Raw genomic sequence first — 21,276 nt, 5'->3', positions numbered from 1 at the left:
GCTAAATTATTGTTGACATAACAATAGATAAATTACTGGCATCATTATAGCGGTGCTCAGATGGACACTATACCTTAAGGCGCATTCCGACATTATCAGGGTGACCAATACCATTCTGATCGAACATTATTAATTCCCCTATAAGTGAGATAAAAATTCTAACTACGAAACCGTTGATCCTATCTCTGCTCTGTCTTCGACAAACTTGTTTAAAACACAATTTAATGGAACTTTGTCTGGAATGTTGAATGTCTAACACATTTATCTTTCGAGTTACAGTGTAAAACATGAAAAGAACCTTTCAAAAATCAGTTTTTTTAACATAACTTTTTTCTGGTATTTTTTAACTTTCAAGGTATTTGTCAAAGTTGTTTCAAATATTCAAAATACAACAAACATTACAGGCATTTAAAATTAAAGCATGAAAAATGTAATGGCTTTTCAGGCTCAATTTTACGAACACCAGGCAACATCGGGCAATCCGCACCATATGCATCATATGGATCATCAAGGTTTCGTGTATCAAAAGCTCCAAAAACCGTTTTTATACACTTGTTCCAAAGCTTTTGTATTTCAGAGTTTTTTTTCGATGTAACTCTAAAAACTTTAGATACATTTTACATGGCAATAATGTTCTACAAAAATATGCATTTTGAATTTTTGAACAACTTTGAAAGTAAAAAAAATACCAAAGAAAAGTAGTTTCATATTTTGCACTGTAACTGGAATGATTAATGTGTTGGAAACTCAACGTTCAATGCTTATGCTTATACTTATGATACATACACAGCCAGATCTTGTCAGCATCTCGGTGAGTAGTAAAAGTACATTTACTACTCATCTTAACTAGGCCGGGCCCACTGTGCAGTATTGGACGCAGAGACAACTGGAACTAGGATTGGTCGATCTTGGATCGATCCTTGGAGGATCGATCTTTTCAACTCCGATTTTCGATTTTTTGGATCGATTCTTCGGCCAGGAAAAGATCGATTAGATCGGTTTATTTTCGATTCGATCTTTCGATCTTTTTTTCTCATTTAGGGGAAATAAGAGCATAATGGCCACATTAAGGAGGACGCTTATTTAACCATAGAAAACAGCTATAATATGTGAGTTACATCATTGTTTCGTGTTCAGACACTAGAATAGTCAATTTCCTAACTGAATGAAACTTGAAAAAAGTAGACATAAACGTTTAAAAATGCATTTTAAATTTTTGTGCCGAAATCTGAAAATCAGTCACTGTAGGGGCTCCATAGGCACCATCAATCGGGGCAAGATGAGCAATTTCTGCCGTAGAATCTAGCAGCGAATTTAATTTGATGAAGTCAACTGAATTATACACTTGACTTTTACATCTGACGATTTACCTATTGGTAAGGTGTCGGAGAGTTAATCAGAAAACTCGAGTTCGATTCCTGGTCGAGGCGAATTTTTTTTTATTTAGCATTTATGATCACTAAAAAAATAATTCAATTTAGCAAATTATTTCCAATCCTTGTGAATTGGGTGCAGAATGGTGTTTGTGATTGATTAGGAATAAAAAATTTGCAAGAATTTGCTAATCTTAAGAAATAACAGCGATTTTCTAAAAATTACTTAAAAAAAAAATAAATGTATTTGTTTTTTGATTTTTTTCGGCATATTTTGTTTGATAACTCTTATATACATTAGACAATCTTAATAAAAATACCTTGAAATAATTTCTTTAAATCTCCTGAATATTTCTTGTCAGTACATTTCTAAAAAATATCAAAGCAGTTCCAAGATTTATGGATTTTGATTGGTGTTGATTTTAAACACTTACTCCGGTTCACCTTACATAAAAGCACCTAAAATTTTATTTTTTCCATATGTAGAAGGATTATACAAATTTGAAATTTTGTGTCTTTTTTTTTGAATATTTTTAAATAAAAAGCAGTTTCCTCTTGTTACAAATGGAAAAGATCGATTAATCGGAGATCGATCTTCAAGCTCTGATTTTTTAGATGGATCGATCTCAGAACCGTTCATCTGAATCGATCTTGTAGATCGATCTTTTCCCGAAGATCGAACAATCCTAACTGGAACACAGGGAAAAAGAAACGTGGACAACAGTACCATACTTTTCCATAATAGGAGTTCTTTTGTTGGGAGCTTTTATGCTAAATAGCAGAGAGCTCCTGTATGCAAATCCTGGATTAATCTTCCTTAAATGGATGGAAATGAGGTAATTTCACACAGAAATCCAAAATACAAAATCCCATGGAGACATTCCTTTAATTTCTTTTTTTTGGGTAAAAATTCCAAACTAATGCTAAAATTTCTTTGAAATGTAGGACGTTAAAAATTTGGATTTCTGTGCACCACATATCTGGTCATCGACCTTGGATATAGCGCCATTGCTCGCTCTTGAAAAGAAATTGATAAAAAAAAGAACACAATTAGACCTCCTGAAATCTTTGGAAACAAAACTTTCGAAAGTTTTCATGGAGAAAACAATAAAACAATTCAACATGCTTACCTTTTCTATATGGTTATATTACATAATTCAATAAACACTATAAAAGATTACCTTGCACACTTCCAGTTCGTATAAAATTTTTAAAAAAGAAAATAATACATTTTTTTTTTCCAAAAATAATATATTTATTTATAAATAGAATTTTTATCATCGGTAAAAGAAAGATTTATTTCGAATTTTTTTCGAAAAATTGAAATTTAATCGCAGCGATTGAAAAATTATTGCAAAAAATACTAATGAGGTAGGGGGAAAACCCCAAACTTCTTCAGCTTCTGAACCAATACGCATATTCATAACTTCGCGTCATCTCATTTATTTTCAAAATTATAAAAAAATATTAACAAATAGAAATACTTAGCTTTTCATCCATTGCGCATTGTGGGAATCTTTCGGAACACTGGAAACTCGCAAAGTAAAATTCCCAATCATTGATCCAAATTCTGGTTTGTTCTCCCAATCCTCCCAGCTTTGCTTTCGTGTTTCGGTACCTTTGAGTTTCCTTTGAATTGCTTGACTTTCTAATTTCTTCACCATCCATACCACAAAACACACATCTTTTAATTTTACACTTTTTCCGAACTGAGTACATTTCTTTAGGAGTCTCCCATCAGCACTCAATGAACGAATTTGACAATTGCCATATTTGTTTCGTCTCCAACGGAAATCCACTACCACATTTATCTTGTCTTTATGATAACTTCAGCACATACACTTAAGGCACAAATTATTCCCTGACCACTTCTCGGTATAGTAGCATAAACGAGAAATAAGAACAATTATATCTTCAGGTTTTCAAATAAAAAACGTGCATATACATGTATGAGTCTTTTCCCAAAACTGGAACAAATTCAAGAAAAATAACACGCGACTGAAAAACACGTCCGGTCACGAGCAAGGTTGCTTTGATTCATAACTTATCTCGAATCGTGTTGGAAACTCAACGTTCAAGAAAAAATTCTATTGAATTAAATATGTTATTAACAATTTTGTCGTAGACAGCAACGAGATTGGATCAACGGTTTTGAAGTAAGATTTTTTATCATCTTACATATAGGGGAATTTATCAAAAAATCATTACATTTTCTCATAGAACTCATTTTACTGTAAAACTTTTTCCAAATCATTTAGAAAACCAAATGTAAATAAAAAAAGTTGTAAACAACGAACACTTTTTTTTCACAGTTTTGACCACCGTGCATTGGCGACGATAAATAAGACAATTTTTTAATCTGAAAAATTATCGATAAAAAAACGTTATTATTTTACCCATTTTGTTATAAAACTTACAGAATCAAGTTTAGAGTTTTATAAAAATTTTGACTTTTCACATTTTCGTATGTTTTCAAAACTTTTTTAAAAATTGAAAGCTTGTAGAATAAGTCAAATAAATTCAATATTTAATAGGTTTTTTATAATCTTATTTTAATTTTAGTGTCTTTAAATCATGATACCATTATAAAAATTTTCATCGAGCTTTTTATGCATTTTGCATTTAGCGTTTATGATTTCTGTTATTTTTTGCTCAATCATGATAAAAGCAAAATCCTTTGTTAAGAAATGGTATTACATCAATAATAAATTTGATTAAGAATTACGAATTCTCCACCCCGAAGCGTAAACAAAAATCTAAAAAGGGAATGTCTCGTCAATTTCATTTCATAATTTAACTTAATAAAAACCCTTTCGAGCATTCCTTAGTAGATCTAACAAGCAAAAATATATTTTTTTATAGTTAATTTTTTCTCAATCGTTTCGAACGTAATTCTATTTTTTGTTAAATCTAATACTATTAACTTTGCTCAATAAGTTTTATTTTACAATTTGTTGTATTTTATCAAGCTTCAGGACTTTCTGTTTCGAACTCTGATAAAAACACTTAAATTGATACAGATTTTAGATTTAAAATTTTATCTTTTACTACTGGTCCTCGTTCTGAATACTTAAAATTTTTCTTTACAGCTTCAATTTTTCGATTTTTATTCTTATTCTGATGAAAATAACTATTTTCAATTAACTGGAAATTTAACTAGACTGAAAATTAACTAGAAAAATTTAATCCTAAATTCTTAATTTCTGTAATGAAATTGAATACATTCATTTTCCAATTATATTTCATTAGCCTTTACATTTCTATTTTTAAAATCTTGCTGTAGATACAGTAAAGCTTAGTTCTTTTAGAAATGGGACACTTTCATTTGCTAATAGCTCGTTTACTAGTTATCGGATATTCAAAATTTTGACAGCATTTTGTTGCCTGTAAAAAGTACTATTCGACCTATTTTTTTAAAAATTTAAAATTTACGCATTTTTGAGATAGGTACGATGCAAGAGAAAAAGAAAAAAATAATTTTGCACAGTTTCCTTTAAAATTCATCATTATCAAATTGTTAGCTGACAAAACCGTTGATTATTCAAAGAATTACTGAGTTTTTGTGGTGGATAAGTATGCAAACACTGTCAATAATTCCACAAAGTTCAAATCAAGCATTGGAGTGAAGCACATGATCGGCAACTACGGTTGAGGGTCATCAGGGAAGCCAAGTCTCATACCAGCATTTTTAATTATCAATGAGCGAAAAACTAAGGGTAGATCGCTGAAATGTCCAAAACAATTTTCTCCGATAAGCTGAAATTGTTGCCTAGTGATGACTCATTGAAACCCAACCTCAAACAACCACTTTTTGCTAGTTCCACAGCTCGTAAGCTGTATAGCCGGTACCGAGGCTATGGGACAGATGATTTCTGATGAACGACTAAACTTACGAAATACCCTATTTTAAACAAATTCCAGCGTTTGAATCCTATATCATGTCTGCTCGTTGCAAGATCCCGAGTATATTAAAGTCTGTATTTGCTGGTTATTTTGTATAAAATTATAATGATTTGCCAAAATTCTGCTCCTGCGAAAAAAAAACAAAAATTTTCAAAACGAAACTTTGGTTTTCGCTGTTTTTAAAAGCCTAAAAAGAGTAATCTTGTATGTACCATCCGCAACCTACGATTTATACTAACCGATTTTACTTCAAGTTCAATCTTATGATGGTTTTACTTCGTTATTGTCAGATTTTGCCAGAAGAAATTCCATTAAAAACGTTCAAAAATGTGGTCAAAAATAATTAAATTTGTTCATTTCGAAACAACTTTATCCACTAAAATGCCTCAAGTTTCTTTTAAAATAGAAGTATTGGACCGAAAAGTATCAGAAATTGAAGAAAGAGGTTGAAGCCACCTAAAATATAGATTTGACGAAGTATAAGTTGGAAAAACTGATCAAGACCATGACTGAAAAAAGTGTGCGCCGGCCAATGGGAGATATAAACAATAGAATAGAAATTTCTCTAACAAAAAACGATAAATAATTTTTTTGAAATTTTTTCATGAAATATCATAACATTACCTTCATTTTTTTCATAGAAAGTATTTCGATCAAACGAATGGTTTTTGAGATACACGCATTCGTAACTGTCCCATTTCTAAAAGAACTAAGCTTTAATATGCTATATTACACTGCTGCAATAAACGACTTTTTGCTCCCATATGATTTTTTGAAGTCTTTTGGGTCACCAAGCATCAGTGTACAATTTGAGATGATGAAGTTGATGTCTAAATTAGCGCAACGCGTTTCAATTTTGTATGGAAGAAAATCCAGAAAATTAAAAAAAGCTTGAAATGAATTTTGTTTTTAATTTATTGATTTTGCCTACTCTTATTTAAGCTTCATTTTTTTGCCAACATGAGAAGAAGCTAAGTTTTTCATGAAAAAAGTTATAACCATTTCAAAATAAAAAACCTGAATTCAAAGAAAATCATTTAAAAACGGCAGGTTTTGCTTACTAGAGCTTTCACAAATTTCACGAATTACTAAAAATTCATTGGCTATGAAAAGCAATTTTTGGCGATTTTTAATTTTTATCCTACGGTTAAACAGCGGAGCGGGGGTAGTGTCATTTTTAAATTCACATCTTCACAAATAACGGAACAACTTAGAATTGAAATGACAACTAGTACATTCAATGCCCAACAATGGAACGACTATAAAGAACTCTGAAAACCAAGGTATAGTCGTTTAGTGACAATATCCGTAAACTTACATAGTTGATCAGCAAGTTTTTGGCTCTGTTAGTCACAATCACAGACAGATTTTTTGCAATTGTGAAAGATTTTGATACGATCTGGTTTTGTACGTTTATTTTTGGTTGTACTAAAACGCAAAAATTTTGGATGGCAATACCTGAAAATATTTAAAATGTATTGTCTTAAAAATTTGCCAAAAATTTTTTTTTAATAGAATCTGTGTTAAAAGACGTCACAGATTAAGTCATAGAATTTTGAAATGAAAAAAAAAATGCTAACAAGCAATTTGGCCTTTAAGGAACTTTTATTTTTAGTTTCGATTTGTTGATTTTAATTTCAATCGACAATTTTTCATGATTAATCATTCAATGTTATTCGATTTTCACTTAATTGTCGGTATTAAGTTGTTGGAACCTCTGTAAAATTATTAGTCTCGCGAAAGAAACAGAATTCGAATTCAGTCTTCAGTTTGAAATTTACTTCATCAAGAAATTATACAATGCATTATACTTTGTATGCTATATCACTGAATTAACAGTAACTTTTTTATGAGTAATTAAAGGCTAATTCAATTAGTAAAAAATTCTGTTTACCAGGTTTGTTATTAATTAATTTTTCTGTTTCCAATTTTAAGTTCCTATTTGTCCTAAGAAATTCATTATTTTCAAATTTTAGTCTTGGGGTTTTGATTTTTGTTTTGTTTCGATTATAGTCGTTTTACCATCTTTATGGCATTCCGGCAGACCATTATTGAATAACTTATCCTGTACAACTGTGTTCGATGTTTGCTCTTGAGCTCGAACTCAGGAGACAATTGATTTTGAACAAATTTTGCTACATTTGATTGTTATGCGTTAATTTTTCGGTCCTCTCAAGTCAATTATGGCAATTTTTGAATGTGCTTCATTGAACGTTTCAAATTATACTAAAATATTTTTTATGGTTTTCCAACGATGTCAATTAGCATTCATTCGAAATTTTTCAAAAATTCGCTCAGGAGGGCGTTGGGATCGTAAATTTGATAAAAGGGGGCGGTGAAGGAAAAAAGTTTGAAAACCACTGTTTTAGAACGTACAGTACATTTCTGGAGATTTTTGAATTATGGATCGGAATGAATAAATCACTTCCAAAATTTGTATCGCTATTTATGGCAGTGAAAACAACTTTAAAAAAAGTTTGTGTAAAAATGTATAAATTTGAAATTTTCATACAAAGCTTGCAGCGGTCTATTTTTTAAGATGATTCAAAAGCCAGTTATACTAATTTCCTGTGTTCTGTGAAGCAAATTTAATAGTCTGCTATTGCCGCGAATATTATCATCGAGTACTTTATTGATAATCTACATAGATCGGAAATTCCGATTAATTTTACTGCTCGGTCAATTTTAATTGATTTAAAAAAATCAATGTTTGAAAGTTTGAGGTGCCCGAAATAAATTGATCCGGATCCTTGAGTGCTACTACGGTAATGATTTTTTGTAACGATGATGGGCTGGTTTTGGAGAAGGGTTTGTTTCCCTATATTGGACTCTCAAGAGGTGGTTTTTAAGAATCCATGTCTATTTCACAAATGTTTAGAAGTTTTGTGTTTTCAGTTTGAATGAAAATTTTGAACTTTTGTAAAAATGTAAAAAAGGCACATCATCGAATCTAAATTATAAAACTATACACCTTAATTGAATGGATAGTTTTGAAACTTATGTTTTGGTAATTATGGGTCTTTTTTTGGACCTTATACAAATTTTCTAGGTTTTTCGAGGGTTTATTAATTCATATTTATTACGGCAGTAGTGACTTCCCTTGAAGTTTTGACTTACATAGTTGAATAACGTGATTTATTTTTTCTTATTCACTTTTATTTCTCAAAATGACTCTCACTTGTTTGGCTGTCTGTGTTATCACTGAAGAGACAGTACATTGAAAAAAATGTTGAGAACTTTATAAGGATTACTTTCTATGGTAAATAGCGATGTGATATGATGTAGGAAGAATAAAACTTCATTGATTTATGCCAGTGAAATGAACTATACATATGTACAATTATTGACATTTAAATATCAAACTACACCCTAGGTCCAAAGTAGGGTCACTTACCCTACCTATTCATTTTGTTCATTTATTTTTAGTTTAAATGAACGAAATCAAATCATAATGTACGAAAACAGAACATCAATTTATTTTTCAAATTCTATCACGATTTTATATTTCGAACATTTAAGTTTGGGCTTGTGATATAGCTCAGTTGGCAAGTCTGTTGTCTCCTGAGCCGATGTCCACGAGTTCGAGCCCAAGAGTAAATATCGAACACAGTTGTACCGGATAAGTTTTTCAATAACGATCCGCCAACTGTAACGTTGATAATGACGCGAATGCCATAAAGATGGTAAACGACTATAATCGAAACAAAAAAAATAAAAAAAATAACATTTAAGTTTTGAATCGAGTTATTCAAGATGAAAAATGAGACACGATATAGGAAATTTTATTTTAATATTAAATATTCGTAAAATTAAAAAAAAGTTGTTCGGGCAACTTTTATTAAATTTCAAATAAATTTTTTTTTGCAAAGGAGTTTGAATTTTGAAACTAATGATTTTTACTTCTTTTTTAATAAAAAAATATTGTTGAAGCTCTTAGCCTAGTGATCGACCATTTTTTGAGAAATTTGAGACAAAAAATTACAAAATCGAATATTATAAAGCTTGAAAGAGCTACGCGATCGAAGGAGTAAGCCATGACTTTTGGGCGACGCACGCGTTTTTGATTTGGTCCATCAAAATATTAAATTAATTTTATTTTACACTAGAAATTTTAGAATTAAACAGTTGAAAATATTTGAATGTGAAGTGGACGTTCCCGGAGTGGTTTGTGTTTTGTTTCAGGACGCTCAAATCTTGTTGAGGGAGTGCAGAAGGAATCTAAATGACAACCGGTCTGGACTAGAAGAAATGGTTTCTTGTTTAGAACAACGAAAATTTGTTTGGTGAGATCCAACATTTTATTGTGAACTTTCATTTTGTATAACTTCCTTATTACACAATGTAATGAGATTAAATAGCATTTTTCAAATTATGTTATAGGTATATTTGTAATCCATATGAAGCGTTTGGTAGGGCTTTATTCTTCCCCTTGTTTCAGAATCTTTTGCGGTATTTTCCACATGGTTGACCTGGCCGTAGATATCTCTGCAATGCATTTTTTATGTAACAGATATTATATCATATGTTGTTCAGAAAAAATGAAGGACGCAAGTTTACATTCAAAATCCCTTCACATTTTTAAATTGTTGCCTCTGAACATTTATTGTTCTTGAAAAATAATGCAAAATAAACTTCTGAGTCTCAGATCTTTGGTGGACTCGGAATCAACTTTCTATCATAGTTTCATAGAATTGTTTTTTCGAATTTACAATAGGGGGTATGAATAAGAAAATAGCAATTGCTTCGATAGATTTTACTTAGCTCGAACTTTAGATTAGCAAAATTTGAGAGCATTTGCTCAACGAGATATGAAAAAGCAGAGTAGAAAATTTACTTTCAACCAGCTCCGGATAAAAAATATCCATGCCATTCGAAGTATTTGACTCACAAAACTGCTCGAAAATAGCAAAAGCAATTACTAGAGCTTTATTCATATCAGCAAATTTCTATTTAAAATATAAATAGGTAATAGTTTAGAATCTGATTCATTTAAACTCTGAAATCAATATTTGAATTTGAACAATGCATGCTAAGTTGTTGCTTAAGAATATCAAGCGTTTTTTTCTGGATTTTGAGCCTAATTTGGGATCACAACTTTAAAACGCGTTTTCTGGCCTTTAAAAGCGTTTTTTCGGTATTCTGAGCTTAGTTTGGGATCAAAACTTTTAAATACATGTTTTGACTTAACATGGTTTAAAAAAAATTGAAAAAAAATTGACCCTTAGAGAAAAAATGTTTTGAACCTTAAGCCTTTTGTTGCTAGTAAATTTGAAGAATTTCATAATTTTCACATTTTGAGCTCAAGAGCTGCAGGTTTCCGAGCTCTATTGCTGATTTTTTATTTTCCAGTTTTGAATGAAACTATTTCTTTCGGCAATATCATAAAAACAGAGCTTGTGATATAGCTCAGTTGGCAAGTCAATTGCTTCCTGAGCCGATGCCCATGAGTTCGAGCCCAAGAGTAAACGTCGATCACAGTCGTACCGGAAACGTTTTTCAATGACTGTCCACCGAATGCATTGTTGATATAAGTCGCGAATGACATAAAGATGTTAAAACGTCTATAATCGAAACGAAAAAAAAATATCATAAAACTAAACTTATGTAATTAAAATTACGAAAAACTGAAAGAGGTCTGAATTTTTATCAACTTTATGTGAAAAATGGAAATTTGAATTTTTATTCTTTATCTTTGACAATTTTTTTTTTACATTTTTACATACATATCTATTAGGATAAAAAAGGGTTTTTGCTTAAAAAGTTGCGTGATAATTTTTACCCCTTAATTTATGCACCATCGTTTGCTTTGTATGAAACAGAAATGGAATAAGGAAACATCCTTATTGTGTTTAACTTTTATAGGAACTCAATTTCACTGTTACGCTAATACTATAACTCCGATATCTCCAGAAATGGATTACGGATGGTGCATTCTCATGTTCACTGTCAAATGGATAAGTCAGGTTCCCTTTCTTTCCACTCATCTCAGTCTCTTTATAATTAACGGGTATCATATTTACACGAAACATCCGAAAGTTATCGACAATTGCATCGGTTTTCCAAAGCACCCGAAATGGTTTCTCCTTTTTGTGGATAAAAGTACCTAGCTATGTAAATTTTTTTTATACGCTCTATTAAGCGTCGTCGTTGCATTTCGCCTTTAGTGGCTCGGGCAATCTTAATCCGCACTACATAAATAAGTAACATCCTCACTGAGCTAGTATGTAGCTTAAAATTCCACCAAACTATTTGCACAAGTGCCACCCATTGCACCCGCAAAGTACCTACCCTATTGCCTGCACTTGCCCCATGCCTTCTTGCTTACATATGTACTCTGTTATCTACATTTAAGTATGTTCACTTAACTCTGATGCCTCGAACGCCTACAAATGAGCTGATCTTGGAACGAAATGCCTCCACGTCCAAGTCCGCGGTTGGCTTTTTCTAATGTTATTATTTCGCAAGATGCCGATGCGGATTTGAATCGATCCTAATTGAGAGTGTGTTCGCCTTTCTGCGGGCAGGGTTACTAGCCCTTGGTAAGGTGTAGGTACATACTTAGGACCACCAATTGGTCGGTGGAAGTACCTAACGCCGAAAAAGAAGAAGAAAAACAAAACATATCGAAACACGAGTAACTTTTATTTTCGTGCAACTGTTCTCCTACGTGGCCGAAAAGTGATACGGAAACTTGTAAAAATGCAGTGGAAAGTGGAAAATGATAAGCCCTGATGGGCGTTGTTAAGTGAATTGGAAGAAAAGCTTGCGGTTTTCGCGTGGAGGACATCCGAAGGAACGGAAGAGGGAGTGAGGAAGGCAGGGACTGAAGCCTTTTTCTGCCGAATTGTAAAGGCTCGAGCTGTGTGTGTCGGTGGTGTGTATGATGGGCGAATTATGTATCTAAATCAATGTGCAGCCCTGAGACAGCGGAATGAATGGGTTAACCGAAAGTGAAAAAGACAGAGAGAGAGAGAGACAAAGACAGGGAGGGTTCGGCCGTTCGTTCGGAAATAATTGAACGTGTCTCTGCAAAACGTGTATTGTGTGGATATGGCGGGGTAGGGTGTTTTTTTTTGTATAAATGGTCGGAAAATGAAAATCACATCGAACCTGGCTGAGCAGCTGAAGCTTTAAAGGACGACCGACCGGCGAAAATAAATGCAGAATGCAGAAAGCTTGTCTGAACGATTGAAAAACTCTGTGAAAGCGTCAATTGGCGGCTTCTCGGTTGCGGTTCGGTGGACAATAAACGGCGGATTGTCGGATAGTGAAAATTGCCATAAGACATCATCCCTCAGCGGCCGGAGTGGAAAAGATAACAACCATTATGCCGAAGTGACATTCGAATGATAAATAGAAATCATACCCGTCTGTGAGCCTGCGCTTATTTTGAGTAGCTAGTAACGCGAGGGTGAACCTTTTGCAAGCCAAATCGCAATTGGGTTAATTGAAAGTATCTTTTAATACATTGTGGGCACTCGATGGGCTGAAAACAGGCCGGCACTTTTGATTGACTACTGTTGAGGTGAAGAGAAATTTTCACAATAAAATATACCACATCTATAATGAACAAAAGTTTGAATATCAAATGAGTTCAATACGTAAGTTTATGACAAAAAAAAATGAAAGTTCGTATTTCCATCTTTTAAAACATTCAAAGGTAGAGAAAATGTGATATAACATGAAATCCTTTCTAGTCAACTAACAACTGGTGACACAATTATAGAAGTTAGCAATTGTTACAATTTCTGTCCATTTGTGTAGTCAGAATCGGGCCAAGAAAGTATCAAACGGAGCTGGGTTCCTTCAGAGCCCAGTAACGACTGTGCGAGTTTTAATGGCTCTAGGATTTAAAAATTGTTTCGATTATAGTCGTTTTACCATCTTTATGGCATTCGCGACTTTATCAACGTTACAGTTGGCGGATCGTTATTGAAAAACTCATCCGGTACAACTGTGTTCGATGTTTACTCTTGGGCTCGAACTCGCGGACATCGGCTCAGGAGACAACAGACTTGCCAACTGAGCTATATCACAAGCCACTCTAGGATTTGAAATGGGCTGTAGCAAAAAAAAAAGTTTGTATGGAAATTGGTACGGAAAAAGTGACTTTTTTGTTCAAAAAATTCTACAACCTCACTGTTGCACTGAACTCAAATTCTTCAAGCTGTATCTTATTTCTGAAGGTTCAAAGAAAAACTTTTCCCTGAACCGTGAACCTCTAAGATGCGTCAATCAAAAGTTATGACGATTTTAAAATTGTATAATTTGATTTAATTTTTTTCACATCTTTCCAAATGGCATCCCTGCACTGAATGAGGGTAGGAGCCATTATACGTTGGAAGCTAGCTGGCGTGTTTTTCCATATGCAGAAGTGGTTTCGTGTCATTAGACTAGCATGGATTGTTTCAGTATTGGTTTTTTATTCGACTGAACATATAATGGATTGAAAGACGCTCTTTCAAATAAAAGAACTATTTGAGTCATTTTCTTTTTCAAGGTGGAAGGGATCTTTTGAAACAATGAGTAACGTTCCTGTTTGAATATATCAACAAGTTTGTATGTAACAAATTTAATAAAAATCACTTGAAAAATAATCGATTTTTGTTACATTCTACGTCGATTTGCTTTGGAAGCACCGTACCGGGGTACCGTAGTGCTAGGGTCTTTTAATAAAATGCATGAAGCTGCTGTGAAAAGAGTCATGTTTATCAAATTGGGTATAAACTTCGTGGAAAATGATCGGTTGTGTCATGTTTTACGTCGGACCCCTTCGCCCTTTCTGAGCAGGGAGGGGATTGTAACTTATCAGAAACAGTTTCTGGCCCAAAAAACACGTTACACATACTTTCACGACAATCGAACCAACAATGACGCGAAAACACTTCTGCATATGGAAAAACACGCCAGCTAGCTTCTAACGTATAATGGCTCCTACGCACATTTAGTGCAGGGATGCCATTTGAAAAGATGTGAAAAAAAAAATTTAAATTGTACAATTTTGAAATCGTCATTTCTTTTGATTGACGCATTTTAGAGGTTCGCGATCTTCAGCAAAGTTATTATTCGAATCTTAAACTATCAAATACAACTTGCAAAGATTAAGTTCAGTGCAACAGTGAGACTGTAGGATTTTTTGAACAAAAAAGTCCCTTTTCCCATACTGATTTCCATACAAACATTGAATTTTTTGCTACAGCCCATTTCAAATTCTAGAGCCACCAAAATATACACAGTTGTTATTGGGCCCAAAAGGAACTTAAAACCGTTTAAAATTATTTATTTTTGGCCCGATTCTGACCAGTCTATTAATACTTTATTTCAAAACTGGTCAGATAGTTAAAATGAATAAACAAAAATTACGTCTCAATCTCCTACACTCTTCAAATCAGATTTTTAAAAAGATTTTTGTGTATTTTATTTTCTAGGTGATAAACGAGAAAGATTTTGGTAGAACGAAAAAAAAAAAGATTTTTAAAAATTTTTAGGAAACTTGATCCTTAATTCAGGGCCTATGATTTATATCAAATATCATTCTAAATCAATTGATTGAAGTTCCATTCACTACTTTAAGTCGTTTTGCTTCTCGTATAACAGCTTACATAGTCCTAGAAAAAAAAAGAACTTAAAAAGTTTGCTTATTTTCATAGAGTCCATAGCTTAAAGGCGAAATTTCTAGTTTTCAGGCAAACCTCACGGTATTTGAATGATTTTGACAAAAGTATATCTTTTTAAATTCTTGATTAATTGATGATGAACAATTATAGAAAACTAATGCTAAGAAAAATTTGGAATTCACTATTGTGCTGAACATCTGACGATTTGAAAATCATATCAATATCCAACATTCAAAATATTCGAATAAATGGTTTTGTTTTAAATTTCTCACGTTGGAAACATTTGAAAATGATGGACATGGTCTTTAACCAAACATAATAATAATAGGAATATCCCTTAATCCCCAAGAACTTGATGAACACATCAAATTCACTGCCATGTGATGAAAATGCTTACCGAAAAAGCCCATGTGACCTTATCCAGAATTTTTTCTCCAAAAGCTACTGACGACAACTGTTAAGCTCATTTCACTGAAGTTTTGTGTCCCGATCAGACAATCAAACCATTCTGAACACCATTCTGTTATTTCTGAATACCTTTGGTGATAAGTTAGTTGACGTTGTTGGTGAATGTTTCACTTGAAATATGATTTTGATTCATTGATTCTAAAAACTGTTATTGAAAAAGTATGTTTTGAAAATTTCATAAAATATGCAATACAGCAAAATCTACTCAAACGCATTAACCACATGATTTTTTCCCTTTTACAGCTTATTGATTGTCAGAAAAAAAAGCTGTTTTTCATTAATCAAACGTGCTTCAGAGCATTTTAGCTGTGTTTTGTGAAAATCAATTGATCTGAAATCATATTAAAAAGTAATTTTAACATCAATCTTTTTATTCAATTTACTTATTAAGACCGTTGCCCTTTATGTTTTTTGTGAACTATTTTGTTCAGAAAATGGAATTTGCATCAACATTTGTTCCAAACTATTTACCTTAATCACATGTGGAATCTGAAATTGAAGATATTTTAGCGTACTCTGTGGATCGGGACCTTTTTCATTCGGCAGAAAACAACACAAATTCAGAAACATAGCAACATTCTTTACTACACGGAGCAAAGTTGAAGTAGGCTGAAATTCCTATGTTGGAAATCAAACATAAACAAAATTTTTTGCGTCGTCATAGAAATCCAAGTTCAAACACGAACTGTTTGTAGTTTTAAGACGCTAACCTGCGGTTGATGAAAATAATGTTCAGAGTTGCATCAGTTTCCCAATGCTTGAAATTCCCTTCTAGTAAGAACTTTCCCCAGAGGGTGGTGCTGATGTGAATGTCCTGGCTGAATTTATATGATGCATGCTGAGAGTTATCAATGTTGATTATAATATGTTTGCTTCAAGCCTCTACTGCATACGAGCCCAAAAATGTCCTCGATGTATTTTTTATCTTTTTAATTCTGTTCCTACTGAAAAAAAATTCTAGCAATTGTAATGTGTCAAAAATTCAGTCAGCTATATTATAAAACCTGGAACAATTTCAATTTATTTCGAACTATTGAAAAAAAAAATTGTTTAGGCATTAATTGCTTAGTTAGAGGTCAATAAAGATATTTTCATTGACAAAAAAATTTCAATGGATTCATGCAGTAGAAAGTTTAGTTTCGTCCCAATATGAAACTTTCTCATCAAAGATAAGTGAAGCTAATGAAAAGTGTAAAGTGATGTCCTTATTAGGAAAGACATCTTAAGATTATGAAATTTTATAGATAAATAGAAAGTTAGATGAATGATGGTGAAAATGAGCGGGTAGAATTTATTTAGAAGCATTATCATCACATATCAAATTTAGATAGAGTTGCATCTACCACACCACATTAGTAGGCCGAGCGTGGTTCACTCCACAAGCGGAAAACTTGGAGTGCGAACGAGGTAGGCAGTGTTTGCCTACTGCATGCCTACCTTGCAACCAATACAAGCCCTAGCAGTGATGTCAGATGAATTGATTGTTTTTCAATGCCAAAAGACATACAGCTAATAATTTACGGCCTTCGACAAAGTTGTTCAGCGGGAGATTTCCGTGAAAGAATTTATAAATTGGCACAAAGCCATAAGCAGGCTCAGATCCACAGAAGAAACAAAAATGATAATGATTTTTCTGAACAAAGTATGTAGGTTTGCAATTTTCTCATACAAACCTTAAAGTTCAAATTTACTCATATAAACGTTACTTAAAAAATGTGCAAAAAAAACATGGATACGTTTTGGACCATAACGAAGTTTTTTAGAACCCAGGGTTTGAGACATTCTAAAATAACCCCAAATCTACTCAGTCTAGTATTCAACTAACGATTTTTCAAAATTTCAAAATGCTTACAATAAACGTCATCGATGAAGTCGCTCGATCAACAATGAACCAACAATCAAAATATTGCATCATATGCGGCATGGTGACATTCCTCGCACTACGTAACCGGCCGGAGGGCGAAAAAAACGCAAACAAGCCTAGCAAGAGATTCAATTTACATGCTGCTCTTGTCTTGCGGAAAAAAAGTGCAAACATACCTTCTACTAGTTTAGTTGAGCGAGCCGTGGGCCGGTCAAATCCACCAGACATCGGTAATGGAATCTTTTTCGATAGTACCTACCCGTAGGCATAAAGTTTATATTTGAAGGGATGAATCATCCTTCGGGATGAAAAACCAAAGAAAAAAAAATTAGTTTATATTAGACAGAACTTGACTTGTTTTACTCCCACATATCTACACGTGATTGACTAAAAAAAGCCAACCAAACGTGCTGCCCAGTTTGTAGTTGTTAAAAACTCGTGTAATTGTTTTTAATTATGCGACATTTTTGCTAACCGAAACGGGTTGAGCGTTGAACTAAGTGACTTCAACGCGGGGAATGGACGGGCTCTCCTACTTAGTAGCTGGCTTAGTAGAGAGGAGCCGGCTTGACTCGGTTCGGCAGGCGTGTAAAAGAAAAACTGCCTTAACAAGTTCCAGTGATTGGTACCGACTGTTGGTGGTAGAGCCCGTTTAAAAACGGTTTTGTCCGGATGATGTAAGTTATTTCATTCTGTTTCACTTCATTTGTGAGCCTCACTCGATGGCGCGGAATTTCACTTTCCTTCATCCCCATCACACATTTAATCAAGGAGGGAGTCACTGCTGCTCATTCTGGAGGGGCTGTGTGTTTTTTTTTGTGTTACTTTACTTAGCCAAATAGTTTAGTATTGAGTTGGTTGTTGAGCTTGTTTATAGGCATGTTGCGTGCATCTTGTCGTTTTGCCGGCTCGCTGATTTAGGAACCTCTTTTGCATTCAGCCGGTGTGGTGTGGCGTGGAGTGTCTCGAATCCATCCACTCACTCACATAATACAAGCGATTTAATTTCAGGTATCGCGCCATTTCGCGCTCTGGCACCGAAAATACCTACTAAAACAACTTCCACCTTTTATGAAGCAACAACGAGCCAAGTTTAGTTCAGTTTAGTGCCGCGGCGTAATAGCGTTTAGTTAGGGCCACCGCGCGAAAATGCCGCCTGAAGAAATCAAGCGTAAATTGAAATGTTTGTTTTTACGTGTCCGTGTGTGTGTTTGTGGGCGAGTCGAGTAATGTTCTTCCACCAAACCAAGCCAACCCAACAACACGCCGCGCGGTGCACTTAAAAAATGATTAGGTGTTTTTCCAGAGGAAACACCCTCTAGCCTAGCCGATATTTTTTTTAAGCCGTTGGGTTTGCTTGCTGGCTAGGCTCGGCACGGAGGTTCGTCCACTTCCCAAATATGTTTCACTCTACGTTTTTATTGTTTCTTTAGCAATCTGAGTCGTTCAGTTTTGATGAGCCATAACGGGTGGAGGTGTGATTCGGAATGATTTTGTTTTTGTTGGTAGCATAAAAGTGTAGCTACGTGCAGTGCTTTTGCTGTCATCTTCAATTTTATGATTACGCAACTTATAAAGTGCAGCTTATGACGATTTAAAAGTTTACTAGAGCAAGATATGATGTGCGCAATAATTTGTATTTTTTTTATTAAAAACCGGTCATTCAATGTTTATATATCAATCTTTTTTTCCAATTCAATAATTTCAAATATACTTCTCCCTGCATATACATATGCATTAGGGTGGCAATGGATGGATGGGAAAAATATCATGATCGAATTTTGGAAACCGATCAGAGCCATTTTGTAGATTGGCCCAAACAAAATGATCTGCGCAAAATTTCAGCTCAATCGGACTTGATTTAGAAGGGCCTCAAAGCGCTCGAAGTATTGGTTTTTTACCCTAAAAAATCTCCAAAGAGGGGACCAAAGGAAATCGAAAAAATCGAAATTTTGATTTTGAATCTAAAGAACTTAAAAAATGCATGAAAAGTCGAAATCGAAAAATCTTTTGTCCGATATCGATTTGAGGATTAAAAAATCGAAGTTTTAATATAGATGATGCATGAATCATCAAGGTCTGGTTTGTTCTCGAAAAAAAAAGTTTTGATCAAAAATCGACTCTCTGGGACGTATTCTTCTTCTTCTTCTTCTTCTTTTTCTTCTTCTTCTTCTTCTTTCACCAACAAAGCCAAAACATGTAAGCATCCTGGAAAATGAAAGGACTCGCGTCCTTCATTTTACACAAAACATGCATTGCAGATATAACTACGGTCAGACCAACCATGTGAATAATACCGCAAAAGATTCTGGAACAAGGGTTGAAATAAAGGGTGAAGTTCCCTACCAAACAACATAATTTGAAAATCCCTTCTCTAATGTAATAAGAAAATAATATAAGATAAATGTTTAAAATATTGGAAAAGGTTGGATTTCACTGAATAAATTTTCGTTGTTTTCGACTAGAAATCAATTCCTCTACTTCGGCCCGGTTGTCGTTTATATTCCTTCTGCACTTCCTCAACCATGTTTCAGCATCCTGGAACAAAGCACAAACCACTCCGGGAATTTTCTCCGGTCACTTATTCAAACTTTTTCCACTGTTTAGTACCTAAATTTAAAGTTAGACTTAACTTTAATTTTAAATTTTGATGGACGAAAACAAAAACGCATACGCTGCCTAAAACTCATGGCTTACTCCTCGTCAAAAATCGACTTTCTAGGACGTACTGCAGGAGACCGGCCGTCCCAAAAAGTCGTTTCATTGTTTTCAAATGTTACATCAGATCTCGACGTTTTATACAATTTCAAGTCATTTGGCATCAAAAGACGGAATACTATGTACATAAATAAAATAAAATGATTGGCATAAAAACTAAAATTTCGATTTTCCGAATTTCTTTTGGTGTTCTCTATTAAATGATTTTTGAGGATAGAAAAATACATTTAGCGCTTTAAGATACCACTAAATCAAGTTTGATTGAGCTTAAATTTTGCACAAGTTAATTTTTGAGCCTATCTACAAAATGAACATGATCGGTTTTAGAAATTCAACATCACTCATTTGGTTGTCACTCTAGTATATATGTTAAGAAGATATTATTAAGAAGATTAAAGAAGATTAAGAAGATTAAATTCAAGCAATAGTTTTCTATTTCCTACTCAAATTAAGTAGAATAAACACTCAAAAAAAAGTCCGAAGCATAACCTTTTTTTTTGTGTCGCGATGTGCTGATATTATTTGAGATCTGGTTTAGCTTGTTTCTACTTAACACTAGTGACAAAATGCTGGGTACTGAATGAAATTCATAGCGCATTATGTACTAAGATTACAGAATCAAAATTTAAAAAAAACTGCAACAAGTTTTAAAAATATCTGTTCTGGATTTTTTTTTCTTCGGCAAAACTACGTTGTACATTAGCTTTTTTCTAAACAAACACAAACACACACAGGATCTCAATGAAACTTTAGTTTTCCTCAAAGAGATTTACTCAATTTTACTCAAATCTAAGCGTACAAATTTCGTGGATATGATGGCTAGCATCTTACAAACCTCCCTTCCACCCCTCAATCTTGATCCAATCAATGATAAAACAATACTGACAAAGTTTTAACTCATTCTGATAACTCTTAGGCAACTCTTAAATCCCTTCAAATTTGTATGAAGCTTTATGCCTACGCAAAAGTAAAAATTTTCAAAAAAAAATCGTTATTAATTCTGGCAACACTTCGGAACAACACAAACTTTGGGTTGTAAAGATGAAGACTTTGTAGCACATTTTGAACCGTTTTGACGGACGTGAAAACAGTTAAAGGGATGTTACTTTTGCTTTAAATTTTTCATATGTTTTCATATAAAATGAATGGGAAGAAAACAGCTAAATTAAAAATCCCAGAAATTATTAAACCACTTTTCTAAATTGTTCGGTATCTTCAAATTTTCTTTTTATTTTATATATTTTTAAACCTTTTAAAATTAAAAATACAAACCTACAGAGCTGTCAGATATTAAATATTACCAAGGCTGAAAAATTTTAGTCAATTTCGTTTG

The 21,276-nt window shown here is 33.4% G+C and overlaps 1 protein-coding gene across 5 annotated transcripts in view; it reads left to right on the top strand.

Moving 5' to 3' along the window:
* Window positions 1–21,276, top strand: part of LOC129747925 (uncharacterized) — a 59,121-nt gene that overhangs the window by 1,122 nt on the left and 36,723 nt on the right. Inside the window, exon 1 of one of the 5 annotated variants that reach the window (XM_055742353.1) lies at window positions 11,829–12,150. The exons of the other annotated variants lie outside the window; for them this stretch is intronic. The gene's annotated coding sequence lies outside the window, so the exon portion shown is untranslated. Of the gene's footprint in view, window positions 1–11,828; window positions 12,151–21,276 lie in introns of those variants that run through there. 5 annotated transcript variants of the gene reach the window in all.

Source organism: Uranotaenia lowii, chromosome 2, assembly GCF_029784155.1.
Source record: "Uranotaenia lowii strain MFRU-FL chromosome 2, ASM2978415v1, whole genome shotgun sequence".
Taxonomy (NCBI): Eukaryota; Metazoa; Arthropoda; class Insecta; order Diptera; family Culicidae; genus Uranotaenia; species Uranotaenia lowii.
Note: the sequence above shows the minus strand (reverse complement) of the source record. Positions and strands in the feature narration are given on the sequence as shown.